Source organism: Schistocerca nitens, chromosome 3, assembly GCF_023898315.1.
Source record: "Schistocerca nitens isolate TAMUIC-IGC-003100 chromosome 3, iqSchNite1.1, whole genome shotgun sequence".
NCBI lineage: Eukaryota > Metazoa > Arthropoda > Insecta > Orthoptera > Acrididae > Schistocerca > Schistocerca nitens.
The window spans coordinates 931,126,511-931,145,477 of NC_064616.1; positions in this window are offsets into that span (position 1 = coordinate 931,126,511).

Genomic DNA, 18,967 nt, shown 5'->3' on the forward strand with positions numbered 1-18,967 from the left:
TTTTAAAGCCGTGTATCTTAAACAATGGCTTTAATTACCACATATATCACGAACTACGGAACTATATTATGAAACTCCTAATTTGTTAGGATACTAACAGCAACGGAAATTTAAAAACACATAAATCCCCCATTTTTGGAGCATTTGAAAGTAATAAATCAACTACGAAGGAAGAAATCCGATTCATAAACGTTAGCATTATATCGGAACTAGTAACGATATTTAGAGAGCAGCTGTAACTCGAAGCCAGTCTCGTCTATCCAAGTATTCAATGACAAGTACTTACTACGTTTTGAGTGAGGCAGGAAATTCAGCAACTATCTTACACGTGTAACGGTTTTCATTTCTCGATTACGTCGTACTTGTTAGTTTCATATTTGATTTCATCTTGCTTTTAGCTGTCAGTATTTCATTTTACGGTTGAAATTTCGACATTAAGCCATTTTCAAGCTGCTACAAAACATAATGCAACGTAATGTAAAGTGGGGTTAACGGAAGGTGCAACCAATTTTTTAGTTTGTTGGAAGCAATATGACATCGTTTAAATAATTTACAGAAGCTGTGGACCCATAATACAAGACAGTAACAGTTAGTTCTGTGATGCAAGACGCAATGTGTTTTCTTTCTTTCTATGCTATTCTCGACTCTCGACATTGCCTGAAACACGAACGCAGTTAACTTTCCTTGATGAAATAGGCGTTATAATTTCTATAGACTCACAATGGAATGTTCTTGGGCAGTGACTGTCCGCTGTGCTAAGCAATGAAACAAATGCTGTTCCGCAACTACAAATACAAACTGAAAGCATCTGTACTCTGCAAATCATCACAGTACGTACCAGACCTACTTCGCTTTGAATCGCATGTTAATTATTCCATTCAAGGAAGAGTTGTAAGAATAAAGTCCATATGTGCATATTACCTTTCACTTTTAATCGTGTGATATTTTCGATATTTCTACTGATATAGGTCGTAGCACGCAGAAGGAATCTTTTGGTTTATAATACCAAAGTCGATGTCGAAATTTCACGTGAAATTAACGGTTCCTTCCTGCGCTCATACAACAACTGGGATTTTTTAACATTCTTGTAATAAAATGTTATGTGTCGAAGAAACAAGGGCAGTTCTCTCTGAAAGTATTTTGCATGTATCTTATTGCGGCCATACAAGTCTTTAATAAGCATTCTCACGCGTATGTTATCCGCATTTATCATAATTCCTCCAACTACCGAAACACTAACTACTTACTTCACTCGCATTCTTTAATATCCACGCGTCTGGAACGGGGCTCATTAGACATACGTATAATAGAAAACACCATAGTACATTTTTTACAGTTAATTTCACTTTTGCGTGCCTACATTACATATTACTTTTATCAGGGTTTTTGTGAAATTATCTTTACGGTTTTAGCTTAAACTGCTGCGTCAGCAGCGTTATGTCCAGGCTGAAACTTGTTATAACTGACAAAAAAAATTCCACTCTGGGTAAGAATATAACAGTAACGTTTTTTCTGACATAATGCGAAATAAAATGATCTCTGGAAACCAGTAGGTCGTGAATCGTTCTGGTTACAGATTGGCAAAGTAACTGAAGAAGCTCTTTAGATTCCCATAGGCGAGCTCCTGCTAGTGTAAAACTCCTCAGTACGTAATATTGGTTGCATTGAACTTATTGAAGAAACAAACTGGAACTGAATTATTCTGTGGACTGTAGTCGATTTCATTTATTTTCCTGCTGTTACATTCGAACGGACACCGCCTCCAGGGGGCTCCTATATCACAAAATGAAGTTTCCTACGAAGATAATTTGCACCTACTTAAGAGTAAGAAGACCTCTTTCTTCAGTTTTACATAAGCCGCTGCAGCTAACGTATTGCAGTTGTTCACCTCTGTACGTCGTTTGAGTGACCGATTTAAAATTTTTCTGTCAACAAATTCTAATGGTATTTTTCCCAGTCGCTAGAGCAGTGTTCCTCTGTTCCTTAATTTCGTTATCAACTATCAGGTGTATAAAAAAAATGTACACACACGAAAAAAATTCAGCAAAATGTTTCGCGATCCACAACACGAAAAAATGATGATATATGATAATGGCACACACTATTTTTTCAAGTATGAGTAAGGTACTCAGTTTTCACATGTTTTCCGTCTCTGGGGACGTAATAAATTCTTTATTAAGGAATCAAGTCAGGAACATTAAATTGTTGTTTACTTCAGTAACTGTAATTGTACTTACTATTTGTACGTCAGTATTGTTAGAAACACCGTCCGACATGTACATTTTTTATGGCCACACATACACGTTTTGCTACTGCGGTGGTGGCATTAGTGTTTTTGCTCCTGTTTATTCTAAAATTATACTCATATTGACAATTATACTATTTGGTTTCACATTTACACAGTTACGTTACTGTTGCCAGAAATTACGTTATGAATAGTGAGAGGAGAAGGTAGCTTACGTTTACTAATACACGATTTCAGCTTACCTTTTTGAAGTAAACGCTACGTTTATTGTGAATCAGATAAAGAAACAATGTGCAAAAACTTTTGAAGTTCCTTCAAAGTCGCTAGAGTAGTGTTCCTATGTTCCCGAATTCGATTAACAATCATCAGCGTCACATGTTGTTGATGATATACAGAAACCATAAATATATAAATGGCAAATCAATAATGCGTAACTATACGAAATCATGATGTAAGTAGTTAGAACAATAGAACAGCGTATAAATGTGCAAACAGGAAATAAAATATTAATTTTACAATACACTGATGCAAACCCATCGAAAATGTTACAACAGCAGCGAAATGTGTTTGAGCGAAGATAAACAAACCTATGCTTTGCTAAGCACAGGGCCTAAAAAAACTAAAAGCTCCTCTTTAAGTACTCAGATTTGAACTATCTTTATTACTACATGAGATGACCTTCATGTCGTGGTGAAGTTATGGACTTGACAATACGTGTTTTTGTGCATTTATGCTTACTGAAATTTATTTCTGTTGTCGGGTGGTTCTTATTAAACTAATACGTAAACTGTAAAAGAACGTGTATGCAAAGAACTATTCGGCAGATGGCGTAATCCACGTAAATTTTACGAAGAATTATTCGACTTTGTCAAGACCGGAACACATTCTACCCGTTTCGTGTCTTCCGCTGCATTTTATTACACATTTTGCCTTTTATGGAAACCTTCGTGCAGAAAATTCACGTATGAAACTGAAGAGGTGATTTCAGAGATGAAAGAAATAACTGAGAGCGTCGGAATTTCTTTTTTTCCGTCAGTGTGCGGAGATGAGATTGGTAGGTATGATACCTAACAGAAACTCTTAAACGCTTGCGTACACAGTTCATCCGGGCGATACGATACAATTACGGCTGGTTGAGGCGCTTCGAAACTTGCACGACGAGAATTTTGTGAGCGTGAGTATCCTATTGTACGAAGCGCCGGCAATTAATCACTCGCGTTTTTCCCTAAACTGTGCAACAGGATTAGTGATCAGAAAACTTTCCCGCCAACTCCTCCCTGCGTTTAAAACGTTCTCCACTTAAATTTGGCGCCAAGTTTGCTGTAAAGATTAGGATATATGAGCGGCCGTTAATGCTCCATTTTGGTGAAAACTTCTTCCGCATAATTACTGTTTCTTTATCATCTTATCTTATACGGCGCTGCAGCTACGGTTAGCATGCGACCAGCGATTTACGAGACATTAATTTTTGGCGACTGGTGCGCTAGTCAATACGTTGATTCGGGTCTGCGGATCTCAGATGACCTCATTACTCAATATCCACAAGATGCACTGCAAAACATTAAAAGTCGGGGAACTAACGCTAAAATCAGGTAACAATACCTGAGCTGAAGGTCTGCACAATTTGGACTTTCTCAATAAAAGACAATACACACGAACAAACGGCTGCTCTCTCCTTATAGAAGCACTTCGTACAGCTCAGTAACATTGAAAAAGTAAGAAACGGAGTTCAAAGATGAAGTTCTGTGGCTCAAAACAAGCAGTTGTTTTTCTGAAAACCTACTGTCATTTAATCGAGAATCACAATAAAATCATTCAGTAAAAACTGAAAAATTTAAATTTACAGGAGTTCTTGGGGATAATGCGTTTAGGATCTTGAAAGCGGTTATCTTCAGCAATGTTATATCTACATCTACATTTATACTCCGCAAGCCACCCAACGGTGTGTGGCGGAGGGCACTTTACGTGCCACTGTCATTACCTCCCTTTCCTGTTCCAGTCGCGTATGGTTCGCGGGAAGATCTCGTTTACTGAAGACAGTTAAACACGAAAGCATCTTCACTTTGCGTATTTTTATGCTTGTAAATTCTATGGTATCATACGACTGTGAGAATTCTCAGATTACGTTTTTAACCAAGAATGTACATTATTTCATGAGGATTTGTAGTTTACAATTTGGAATCAAGTCTGGAATGAATTAGAAGAACACTAGACAAGCAAACAATTAGTGCTTTGATAGAATTTCTTCAAACAGTATTTTCAGTATTTTATAAGATATATTTCTGAAAGACTTCCAGCGGAACTGTAAGTTATTTACTACAAACCCTATATTTCCAAGTCAAACTTAAAATGTTCCTTGTTACAAAACATTCTGTTCTGAACATGAATCCCAGTCATTCAGTGGAAAACAGAATTTCGCACGACAGATCCGTGATGCCCCGTCAATTTCGTTACCAATAAATATATCTCTGCAAAAAAATTCACTGAAAGAGAAAGAAAAATAACAGCAACGGTTAGTCTCTTTTGAGCCACTGATGGGCGTCCTTTTTTTTTTTTTAGATACCCATGGTCTCTAATAGGATCGACTGATATGAAGCGCTTGCTCGCTTTGGTTAGCATTATGAAGAATTAGTATGTTGTGAAAGAAAAGTGTGACATGCAAAGATCTGAATGACTGACATCAACTTTCAACACTATTGTTTCCAAGGGCATTCAGTTCTAGTTCTTCTCACGGTTACATCCTGGCTACTCTGTTGATGAAATAAAAACGTATTCTTTATCCCAGTTTACGTAGTCACTTCTTCTCAGAGCGAAGAACGTTTTTTATCTAACCACGTCAACGTAGAGATTTGTTCTTCACATGGTAGAAATTTTAGCAAATCTGACTTTTCTCTTACTTTTCCCACTTAGATTCCATGGCATGAACCCAGCCAAAGATATCTGATCATGGAACAAATCACTATACATAAAGTTCTTACAGTGGTGGTTAAAAAACACGAAAAATAAGTCTTTTGTGATTGTACGTACATATGACGATTACGTTATAGACAAAGGTTATGAAATACCGCGAGGAAATATTTTACAGAATAAAAAGAGTGTGCCATGTGCAAATATTTCAGCTTTGATCCGAAAATATGAGCTTAGCAACTGCTACGAGGAAATCTTCATAGGAAAAAGGATATATTTCATAGTGAAGATTTTCTGCTTTGATATAAGAATCTGAGCTTTATTGTTCACATATTCTGCTTCTGTTCTAAGCATATTGAAAATCCGTATATGTCCATACTTGAGAAAATGCCAAATCACTGCAAGTTTCCTCCTGTGCGATTAAATTTACTTATTACTTTCTATTAGCAGTTATTCGCTGGCGAATTATGGCCGTCCTCTCTTACAGCAGAACACACACCTTCCAGTTACCAGTGCGATCGTGACGAAGACCAAACATGATCATATATAAATAATTTACATTATAACAGCTATGTAACTTATAACGAAAGGAATAAAAATGAGAACACAAAATAATGAGAACTAGGGAAAGAAGACAAGCTGGTAAAAATTGTCGAAGACTTTCGGTGACAATACTGAGACCGCGGATTGTCATGTAATGCATTCAGTGACAAGTAAAGGGAAACAAATTGTTTTACGAAATGAGCAATTTTTAGGTTTTGCAGTTAGTGAAATTTGTAACTCATCATTTTTATGGGTTAGGGTGTTCCATTGACGACTTTTTGCAACATAGTAGGACTTCGAATAAGCATCTATTGTACGATAGGAGATTAACTTACAATATAAAGATTATCATTAATAGAAATGTTATGATCACTGCTTACCACGCCTCAAATTACGGCTGATATATGATGAGTAAAATAATGTACCGTAACCATTTTAAAAATGAAACCATAGACTGGTAAAGTAAATTAGCTCACAGAAAAATCTAAGTGTTGCGTAATTCTGACAACTAAGCACACAGCTTGTGTACATCTAATTATATCTTATCAATACATCTATTGAGAGGAATGCAGACTTTGAAATATGTATTCCTGCTAGCATAAACGCGTTACTCCCAGTAATAGTACACAACATATTTGAAATGTCTGAAACTCGACACTACATAACAAGAAGGTACTAGGTTAGCTTGAAACATTTGTGGATGTTTTCAGTCTCTCATATTTACTTGTAAAGCCGCCTTTCATTCGACGTGTGACTCTAGGGAATGAAAGCGAGTTAACTGGCCTTGTGCTTGAAGGGCCTAGGCGACCGTGGCAGGATAGCGGCGAGCGGCGAGCGGCAATTCATTATAAATGGTATTCGTCGAGCGGCTTATTTATCAGGTCACCGGATCCGATACACAAGCGATGACCGGCGCTATCAAGCACAGGGGAAACACAAAGTGGATGCTAGTCTTTCACTAAGAACAACAAAATACACAAGTGTTATAGTTACGTTTCGTGTTGTCTCGTCAGAAGAATACATTATTCACCGACAAAATAGAAACAAGACAAAAACTTGTTAGAACAAGCTTGGTTTAAGATCAGTTATTTTTTATTAGTCTTGCAAATTTTGCTTATATCTACTTTATATCTCAAAAATAACGGGGGCGAAAATTATTTAGAGTTGATAGCTTTTATAGGGTGAAACTATATAACGTGACGTCATTTCAGAAATGATCTGGCATTAACTCGTAACGTGATATATCTTTGTGGCTACTTCTGTTGACCTTACAAATCCACGTATCAGTTACGTCGTTATTAAAGATTTTTAACAATGCGCTACGTAATGATTGGCCAGGAGAAGGTGTGGGTACTTACAAGGAAGACCTTACTCATTGTCTCTTAGCACTGTCCCCTTTTTTGTCTTCCTGCAGTAATGGATACTTTAAAAAATTCATGCCGCATGTATCCCGTACATCATTACTGTCGTCCTTTATTTATCTGAAGTATCGCTTAGTCGTTACACATTTCAGTTTTGTTCTCCTATTTTATTCAATATTGTCACCGAGCAGTTCCTTCAGAAATTCACTTTATTGCCTCCCCAAGGTTGTCCTTGCTAACTGCCCGCCCGCACTTTGGAAACTATATATTACAGCTTCCTAAGATCAAATAATGTTTTTTGTTTTATTTTTTTATTTTTAAAACTTTTTCCACGATATCAAAACTTTCGGGGTTCACGTCATTATTTACAGCCTCGGATTTAGACCAGATTTTCTGACGGTCCATTTTGCGTGCTTCAGTTGTGTGCAGCAGTGCCAGGTTGCTCAGTATTACACATATTATTTCAGTGTAGAAATATTCTATGTATGTCTGTGGGAAATGATGCAAATGATATGTAATGTAAGGATATTGAGATACTTGCGTATTTCCATGTCCGGTTCTACATCCAAATAAACAGATTATGTACTCTGCAAGAAACTATGAAGTGCTTGACAAAGAGTTGTTTTGATGAAAATAATGACTGATTATATGCCTAAGAGTCAGCTTTCATTAGTCTAATTTTATTTTTAGGGTAGCAAAGGGTGTGATACGTAAGAATCTGAGGAATAGTGGTTAATTTTTTCGTGAAATTAGGTTCATTGAATTTTCTAAGTAGGTTTTCTCGAGACAGGTGACTTTCTTCGAATGTCTGTCAGTTTCGATTTTCAGAATTTCTCTTACACTCTCCCACGAGCATATATGCAGTGACGATTAGCTCTGTATTTCATTATTTGCATTTTAAAAGAGTAAACCGTCATTTGACTGTGTATTATTATATTTATCTTCTGTACAATCTATATTTCGGCTTTTATGCCATTATCAATTACAATGCTAAAATTTGTTATACCATTAAGATAAATATAATAATATACAGTCAAATTGCCGTTTATTCTTTTAAAAAATATTGCAATGACTGTGGCTCAACGCCATCGAAAACTTGTCGTTATATGCTCTCGATTAACCCTGTTAGTCCAACCTAATATGGAGTCCATTTACCTGACCAGTATTTCACAACAGGTCATGCAGCTGCTTTATAAGTTATCTGTTCTTTAAATACACTGTAGCTTTCCACAGTTCCGCCAAAATTTCTAAAAATGTTTCCTCACAGATGAGCTTATATGATCGTTCCATTTCAAACACCAACATACTGTTGCATCCAGCCAGCTGCATCATAAATCATTTGGCCGTCTGTGGGCCTGTAACTTGAACGCTTCGGTATGGCGGTATGTGTGGATATTGGCTTCAAGTATCAAGTGTTGCAGAATATTTTTAAGTTTTCACAGATTTAAGGGAAAAGTATTATCGAACAGCAAGAATGAAAATATACTACAAGGAAAAATAGCTATTATAATATTCGAATTAAGGGGAGGGGGCGTATTTCTAGAACTATTATTACATTAGCTGCGTTTTGTTAGCTGAACTGTGCTATTGTGGTCAGAGACGGCTCAATGCTACTTCATATTAAGATCGCTGAAACAAAGTAGCTTTTCTATGGCAGTTCTTGTGTGCGGAAATATTTCTCATTGTGACAGTTTCTTTATATCTCAGCAACAAACATTGGAAGAGAGAAATATTTATTTTGAATTTAAAACCTTTATTTGAAAACTCAAGGAAGACAGAAAAATGAGACCAACTGAATAGCAAAAACGGAGACATGGTGGTCACAGCAGGGGGCACTCTGGTAGCCGGCTAAGCTTGATGGTAGGAATATTAAAACTAACCAAGAAGAAATTTAAATATCCTTGTAAATCAGTCACGAATTATTATTTCACTTAAGGTAAAAATCGTAGAAGGCTGGATATTAAATCTGCTCTTGGAAAAAACTCGCATCTCAGAAAACCAACGGCAACAATAAATAAAAGAAGATAGTTATTTTTGAGTATTTTTACAGATGACTACACCACACAAAAAATCTCCAAGAGTAATAACTAACAACAAATTGCATCAGAGAAATTAAATAAGATATTCATAAATACTCATAGTTAAAAAGAAAGAGAAAGAAATGTTTTCAGAATGAAAGCTTTATAGCTACCAAGATTTCAAGGCAAAAATAGTAATAACGCAAGGTTGTGAAGAAAGAAGAATGGACCGAGGTGAAATAATAAGAAAGTATTGAATAAAAGGAAGACAATAAATAATTACTTTTCTAAAATTTTCTGAAGTAGCGACTATAAAATTAAAAGATAGTCCCTGTGAGGTTTCGCAGTACGCTGTTATCCTGTACTACAGAATAGGTTAGTAATGCATTCACATTTTGACAGTGATCTAGTTGAAGGACAATGTAAGCAATGTGCATCTCTTTCTGCTCTCTTTGTTCGAATATTCATATGTTGCTCGTTCTGGGCTCTTCCCATAACCAGACACAAGGCATTGCAATGTGTACGAGGGTTGAAACTTCAGTAGTGGCAACTATTTATTTACAGCTCGTACAAAACAGATACGTGTTTCAAAGTTTTACTGTCCTTCAAAGTAGTCACCAGCATTGTGTATAACCCGTTGTCAGCGATGTGGAAGTCGTAGGATACTCTTAGCAGTGCCAGTTGTGTTGACAGTACGAGTGGCGCGGTCTACTGCCCGACGAATTTGTAGCAGGTCTGAAGCGAATGCCGTGAAGTGTTTCCTTCAGTTTATAAATCGAGTTGAACTCACGAGGGCTTAAGTCGGGGTCAGTGTAGCAGGTGGTATGGCACTTAGCAGCCCCATCAGTCAAACAAATCAGTAACAAATTGGTTCAAATGGCTCTGAGCACTATGGGACTTAACTTCTGAGACCATCAGTCCCCTAGAACTTAAAACTACTTAAACTTAACTAACTTAAGGACATCACACACATCCATGCCCGAAGCAAATCAGTAACAGCTTGCACTATACGTGCTTGAGCATTGTCCTGCAAAATGATGGTCAGGTCCCGCAGAAATTGTCATCTCTTCTGTCTCTATGCTTTTAATTTTTGGAACACAACCTACGACCAGCTTAGAGACAGAAGTGATGACACTTTCTGCAGGACCTGACCATCATTTTGCAGGACAATTCTCAAGCACTTACAGTGGAAGCTGTTCCTGATTTCTTTGGCGGATGGGGCTGCTAAGTGCTATACCAACTACTGCACTCCCCTGACATAAGCCCTCGTGAGTTCAACTCGATTTCTAAACTGAAGGAAACACTTCACGGCATTTGCTTCAGAACTACTACATATTCGTCGGGCAATAGACCGCGCCGCTCGAACTGTCAACACAACTGGCACTGCTAAGAGTATCCTACGACATCTATATCGCTGGCAACGGGTTATACACAATGCTAGTGACTACTTTGAAGGACAGTAAAACTTTGAAACGCGTATCTGTTTTGTACGAGCTGTAAATAAATAGTTGCCACTATTAAAGTTCCAACCCTCGTATGTACCACTGAGTGTAGTCGTTCTTTCGTTACGAAGTGCCAGAAGTGCAAAAATTGTGTAAGAAATGATAAAACAATTTTAATCTCCACAGTAGTATCTTTAAAATGGTTTTATCATTCGTAAGTTATGTCGAAGTTGTGGATCCACGCATGAAGAAATTCGTATCATCATTCCCCGTAGCCTTACCTCATATTCGACTTGCTACAGTCTTTATTATATAAAACTTTCATCAGTGCTTAGCATCGTATCGATGAAAATGGCCACGTAAATAGTGGTCACAGCCCATTGACTGACTTCGGTGCGAAATTCATTCGGAACATTGTTTACATTGGAATTACACTGACAGAAGGGAATGCCTTGCGACTGAACTTAACGCCTTACGTAATGTTCTTCCCTGGCGCTACGATGTCAGACACCTAGACTCAGATCCTCTGCTAAGAGTGTCTGTTCCACACTGTTAGTTACTTTCGAACACTTATAGACTTACATCGTTAGCATAAATAACTTAAATCTGTTATAGAGAGCTACAACCGATTACTAATACCGGTAGTTCTTTGCCTCGTGATGACTGGGTGTTGTGTGCTGTCTTTACGTTAGTTAGATTTAAGTAGTTCTAAGTTCTAGGGGACTTATGACCATAGATGTTGAGTCCCATAGTGCTCAGAGCCATTTGAACCATTTTTTTGAATACCGGTAGTGATCCTGATTTGTATTTTGCGTATCACTCCTAAACCAGTCGAGCCTAATGAAAGAATGCTTCCTAACAATAAGCTATAATTCTGTTCTTGTTCGTTTACTGCCTATTATTTGCAGTCCGAAATTAACATATTATGCAGACACATTATTACTGTTACCTAATATATTAAATAATGATTCATTAAAGGTAACGAAAAATTCCACGACGCTGTAGCAACATTACCGTGAGCTCATGCAGTAACACATAAAAAAGATGCGATAAAGTAAATAAGCCAAATGATATGAAATTGTCACTGAAAGGTTATAAGACAGAAACTCGAAATATGGACAGTGAATATGATATCCCGACAGAAATAGGAAACAGAAAGAGCACGCTGTGCCGCTACTGTGTTTGTGGGCTGTCCGCTTTGAAGGAATGAGGCTTGCTGCGCCCTCCGGGATATTAGAGATAATTCGTGGTGCCAGCTAACGTATCGCCATCGGAAGCGCCACACTGCGCCGAATAACGCCCGCCAGATTTCAGATTCCGATGAGCACGACGATTTCGCTGGCCACTATCGACCGGAAGTGCGCATCAGTGAATCGATACCAGTTCGTGTGATCCCTCCGAGTCCGACCCTCCAAAATTGGTGTTAAGATCCGTGAAAACATGCTGTCTCTGTGGCCAGTTACTGTTCCACATCTGCATACACAGGATCGTCGCTTAATGTAGATTTCACCTACACCACATACTTCCGTGTCTCCAGTACTTACAGTGTTGTGACAGGGTGGTACGTAAGAGAGGCACTTGATTAGTAAATGACATAAATGAGAAAGCATATATTTCCTTGTGTCCTCCCGAGCTGGGGATTTCATATTTCTGCACAAAACCAGTGTATATACGACTGTAGCCATGATCCATATCACGTGGTGCAAATGGTGATTTGACGGAGGTGAATGGCGACAACGTCGAAATATTGTGCATGCAAGTAGGAGCATCAGCTTGCTGGACACTTGGAAGTATTGTTTCTATCAGTCAGGCCGGTAAAATCACTGAGGCAATAGCAACAAATGTGGGGCTAGAAAACAGAAAGGAGCTCTAGAAACAGTCTGTGTTGAGAAGTAAATAATGAAACTGTTTTACCTTCTGGAATAAAGTGTAAAGTATAGCAATGCAAAGGGTAATTCAAACATTCCGAGATAACAAGACTGGGTACAGAATGAAAATTAGTTGTGTCCCGAATATCTCACCCACAACAGGGAGAACACATTCGTCGATATATTTAGGGCCGTCGATATATTGAGCTTTAAAGAAATATCGTCAGTATACTGGAAACCAGGGAACATGCATATTTCTTCTGTCATTTAGGCCGGGAACATCGCTCGGAAAATCACCACAGTGATGGGACTAAGAACTGAAAAGGAGGTCTAGAAATTAAATGTGTTGCTATGTAAGTTTAACCCTCGTAAACACGTTGTAAGACAATGTTGAGTGTAGCAATCTGTAGCGAAAAGGCGACATCGGGTAAAAAAGAAAATTATTGGAGGCTCGGACAGGTCATCCTAGAATTTTTAGTTACAGCAGCGAAAAACTTTCCAAATTCTTTCATTGTGGTAGCCGAAATGAGATTTGAGAGCATCTGGAATGGCACGATTAGTGATTCGGCTGGTGGTACACGGCAAGGCAGGAAAAAGTCCGGAGCAGAGGGCCTGTAATTTTATGAAGTGAGAAGCGAGCCCAGCGCCTGCCGCTCCGCCTGCGCCTCCGCCTCCTTCCCCTTTCCCTTCAGCCCCGAGCGCGCTCCGCTTCGCTTTCACAAGAAAAGAAAAAAAAGCCCGGAGAGAAGAGAGTTGGCGTGGCGACTCAGCGTAAGATCAATATTTGAGACGGCGCGGAGCGCCGGCGCGGCCCGGCTTCCCATTGGTCGAGGAGGCGCTACCCCCTCTTCCCCCCTCCCGGCCACTCCTTACAATTTTACCCCACTCTTAAATGACGCAAAAACAAAAATAATGAGAAGCAAAGTCGGCTCTCACTTCTTCATCTCGGCCACTTCTTCTCCCACGTCGCTTTTCCTCCCCGTCGGCGGAAGGGAGGAGGTCCCAGAACTACTCGGTCCCTTCCCCCCGCGAACGTGGAGAAAAGAAAAGGCGAAAATAGCGGGCGGCCTGCGGGCCCGGCCCACGCCGGCGCCGCGCGGCTCTCGCCGACGAGCGTCGCAGCCAGCGCGGGATGCGCTGCCCGACAGATTCGCAAAAATTGCGCGCCGTGTGTCGGAGGTGGGCGTCACGTGTGGTTTCTTGGGCGGCGGTGGCAGCTAGCCTAGCCCCTTCCGGGCTGCCGTGCCGGCACTGCGCGCCGCGCCGCCTCAGTAGTTGGCAGCGCGGCCTGCAGATGCCAGCAGCGGCGCCTGGCGGTGAGTACGCGCCTCCACACACACATACACGTACACGCACACACGCACAACCGGCTGCGCGCTAGGGACCACGCACGATTGCGGGGATAATTGCCGTTTAACGGACCGACCGACACGTCGCGAGCAAAAAATTCTCCGCTGCATATTCCTACATCCTGATTTACGTTGTTTGTTGTCCCAGCTACTTCAGCGACCTTGGCAGCTGAAGAGCACTGACACTGCTGACTCTAGCTAGAGGAACACATGTACATGATGACACGGCAGTTCCTTCGCTGAAATTATAGGTCTGAGGACGAAAGATTCAGGGTTTTGAATAGTAATCTTACCCCGTACGGGGCCACACGCACACACACACACATACACACACACACACACACACACACACACAAACACACACACACACGCACGCACAGAGACATATCCGCACATGAAACACGCTGGAGGACATACGCAAACCACACACGCTAGCTGTCTTGCGACCTAACCATAGTCTTTCGTTTGTTCCGTGTTTTTTACACGGAAGAACTTCAATTGTTTAAGATTAACAGCGAAGCAATGCAAACGCCATAAATTACTTCTGTTTATCAGATTTGGTAATGTACTTATTATTAGCTAAACCACATGTTGGTTCATATCCGTATCAAAAACGGTACAGGGTTTATCGTAACAAACAGTGGAATCTGACACAGACGGAAGTGTACGATAGTAGAAACAAAAATGTTCCAGTAAGCATGGTCAACGAATGCGCCGTTTGCAATATAACTGTAATCGTGTACTTAAGAACACGACTGATTTTAGTCCTAGTAAGTACAAATTTATTTGAAATATAAACTTTTCGACTACGGCGAATTCAACTGGGCTAAAAATTCACCTATGCCCATTCTTGGGGAATGTGATAAGTGCAGGAAGGGCCATCGGCACATTTTGCTGTTAATGTAAGACTACACGACGGCGCCTATGTTGTCCAAGATGAATAGGTCGAGCAGGATCAGCTCACTACAGTCCTCTGGATTTTTCTTTCTTTGTGAAATGTACAGCACTCCCGTTAATACGGTTGAGGAACTGGAACAAAGAATTGTATAGTAATGTCATGGTTTAACTAACTACTGAGACTAGTGCAGTATTACATCGAAATTTTAGGAGCACACGTGATACATTTCCTTCAGTAGGTAGAGTGTACAGTAAATTGTAACCTGTAACGTTCTGCCGTACTGCTGTGTGTCTCGTTAAGGTAGGCCATGAGTGAAACTTGATCCCAGTCAGATGGAAACTTATTCGAGAAGTTTGAACTAAGGAGGACAATGTTTCTTACTAAAGTCAGTGGTGTCTCGCAGTTATCTTGCAAACGGAAGAACGTTCCATATCGGCATGTCAACAATGTCAGTTTTCGCTGTTAATTACCATACATTCTGTATAACGAGACGTGGAACACGTTATGTGCGCTACTTTGCTGAAGAAAGGTTGTAAACTCGATGCACGGTCTTTGGACACATGGCAAGATCACCAATTACAGCAACGAGAAGTTGAAATGTTGGCACGTGACGACTGGGAGAGAATCATGTGTTGCTCAGCAGTGACACACACTTTAAATTTTGTGTGACCAGCTAAATGTAAGAACAAAAGAAAGAAAAGGCAACAACAACGCAGATACAAGAGCAAGCTCGCAGCAGCAACTGCATACACCGCAGCTCATGCAACGCACCCAGTTTCCAATTAAAATTACGTAATGTTTTTCTACGCTAATTAGATGCGACTGGACGAACGTCGATTTCCTTTATCGCCGATCCAAAGTTCGCGCCGAGGATTCGAAAATCGAGATTTGTAGAGACAACGTACACACATACTCGGGCCTGCGATGGCAGCCATTGACACATGCGTGCGGCTTGTGGATCGCGGACTCTCATTAAGTGCTCGCTGCCATTTCTTGAAGTATTCCAATTTCAGCGAATCGTGCTTTCAACTTCTCCGCCGTCCCGCCCTGCCGATAAGTATTTACACAATCTGAGAACTTTCCGACCGAGACATTTCTCTCAGTTTCTCCCTTTCTCGAGAACGCTTTCCCTCGTACTCTTGTCACAAAGATCTCACTTGCACGCAGAATATGATTAAGATTATCGTCTTTCCCTCTTCTGCTAATTGCTTTGTTTTTATACGTACTGTTGCGTTTCATTATATGAATATCAGTTTGTTACTAGGTATGAGATTTGCAAATCTTGTAAAGATACAACCATTGGCGACATCTGGGGACGCAACTGCAACAGATCTAATCCGTAATATGTTTCTGAATTTCGTTCTTATGCTACATGTTATGAATGTGGTCCAAAATATAGACAACTGATGGGCTCATGTCTAAGTGGCATCTATCTCTGTCAATTTGTATCGAAAGACAAGTAATAAAAGTTTACTTTCAGGAAGAATAAATATTCTCAAGCGAAACGTGGGTACTTAAGCCAAATGTGTTTCACATGGCACTCTTCACGTCATAATTCGCAGTAAACGTATCAAATACAACGACAAATTGATATTCTTAGAAAAAATATATTGTAGTCAGGCTTAACAAAAATCTCTATGATATCACGACTTGGCCTGACACTCCAATCGAAATATTGAAATGTAATGCTGGTAGTCAACTTACATCAGTGAACCTCGGAACGGACTGCGTAAGAAATATACGTTTCATAACTGAAAACAATAATTACGTGCTACTGACTGCGCACCACCAGTTCTGTAAATTCCTATTAAAATGAATACAGAGAGCAAATAGTCGTTTCGCTCTCTTATTACAGAGATCTTTAATGCCGAAATTGTAACGAAGAACCTTCCGTAGAATCTACGAACTAATCTCGAACTAATGTTTCCCATCTCATTCCGTCGACGTCATTTTGGAATCCGTTCATCTAGTAACCTAATGTCACCTGAACCTTCAAGTGCGCGTGCAGCTGAGAAGATTTTGTATGTTAACGTGATTTTCTCGTTTCTAAGACAATTCTGTTGGAAAACGTAGCCATTTCTTCTTGCAGTATGCGACTTTAAAATCCTGACCTTACGTATTCGCAGGTATCAGACTTAGCAGCTACGCGGTGGCTGTCCGACCGCGGTGAGTACTGTTTACTGTTCAAAGTGAACGCCTTCGCATCTTCATAACACAGAAGTTACACAAGTCTGTCCTACTATTTATAACAACAAACGCTAAGTACATGTGCTGCTTACTTGTTACAGGATAGCGGACGGATGGAGCTAGCTTCCAGCAAGATTCTGCAAGTCTGCATTCCGACGCGAAAATTGTCTTCCAGTATTATAAAGTAAAATGAATCGAAATCTACATAAAAAATATTTCCAAGTTTTCACCTTCGAGACAAGAACTACAAATTTGTTTTTATATAACCTGGCAGAACGTCGAGCCCAGCACTATTTCAGTCGTTATATTTCAATATAATCCAGGGTATCTATTCCCGAACCAAAACACTAACGTAATGTTTACTACAGTATAATCATCTCTCAACTGAATGGTGTCCGTCATAATTGCATCATGATCCTGCTTGGTTTCATTTCTCTTTCGACAGAAGTACCTTAGTAATCCGTTTCCATAACCTATAAAGATCCAGAGACCATATTTATTCCCAGAGTCATACGCCTCATTGGGAGAGGAGAACAAGAAATCTTCTCAAATGTGCTGTCATACAAGAATCCCTATAATTTGAATAGAAAATTATGTTACATGAAAGTCACCAATACGCAATATTTCATTCTCCGGCCATAATATAACTATTTTGTCTAGAGCGTAAAAATTAACCTTTCTCATACTTTCACTAACTGAATTCCTTTACCACGCTAACTCTTCTGCAGCAGCTTAGTAGAATCTACAATACTGCCTCTATTTAAAGTTACTGCCAACGTATTTACTGTAATTGTAGCTGCTGTGTAATTACTACGGTTTTTGCTCTTTGGATAACTACTAACACATTAAAACTATTATTATTACTATTATTGTTATTATTACAATCATGAAATTATTATTATTATTATTATTATGCCCGCATCTCGTGGTCGTGCGGTAGCGTTCTCGCTTCCCACGCCCGGGTTCCCGGGTTCGATTCCCGGCGGGGTCAGGGATTTTCTCTACCTCGTGATGGCTGGGTGTTGTGTGATGTCCTTAGGTTAGTTAGGTTTAAGTAGTTCTAAGTTCTAGGGGACTGATGACCATAGATGTTAAGTCCCATAGTGCTCAGAGCCATTTGAACCATTTGAACCATTATTATTATTATTATTATTATTATTATTATTAGCTCTATATAATCATATTGTTTACGTTAGGTTTTTAATAAAGAACAGTTGATAATCTAAAGAAGAATGGCTTGTTTTAGTTACTTATTTGTCTTGAAAACCTGTCGTCTTGCGTATCTCAAAGAAACCGTATAATACATTCGTTACACTGAATGTTTTCTACATAATCGTATTCACTTTATCAGTAACTAAATAATACTTTATAATACTTAGATACTTGTTTATACAGTGTAATAAACGAAAGTGTAAGATTAGAAACCTCACTTATTTAGCAGTAAATCTAAATAGAAATAATTGTTATACTCAGAGAAACTGTATGACCGCAGTCTTGCTGAAAACAATAAAACAGGGAACCAAATAAATACTATTAATATTTGTAGCGCTGGGAAACTGAGCGCAGCTACCTAAAGAACGTCGGCCCGAGCACACTAGAGAAAGGAGGAAAGGAAGGCTTAGGGTTGAGGATCCGTGATTAAGAGACCGACAACAAGCTTGGGCTGAGGATGGAAATCTGTAGACCGTACATTTGCCTTAAACCAGTTAAGCAATCCACAGGAAGCTTCAACCTAGATGGCTGGATGGAGACTGGAGCCGGAGTTCAGCAACATTCGAGTCCAGCGTGTTAGCACTTCCTCTGCCACGTTGCTCGGTAAACTTAAGACGTCTGCTTGAAACTAAATGTAGAGCTCTCTTAAAAATTAGTACTATACACCAAGGTTTTTCAGAAAATAAAAATAATAAATATAGGTGAGACATTATGAAATATAAACTTTTGGTGTAGCTGGTCCCAGAAGTCTCCAGTTGAGGACATTTCCCGTAACCTAAAATAATGGGAATTGTGAGTCTGCCACAGCCGTACCTTTCGTGTTCTTTGCTGCATTCTTTGGATAGCGTAATAATAAATATATTTCAAAAATTTGGCCACTGTTGAGAATCCTAAATTAGAAACATGGGAGATATATTTCTTATATTGTGTTGCGTAC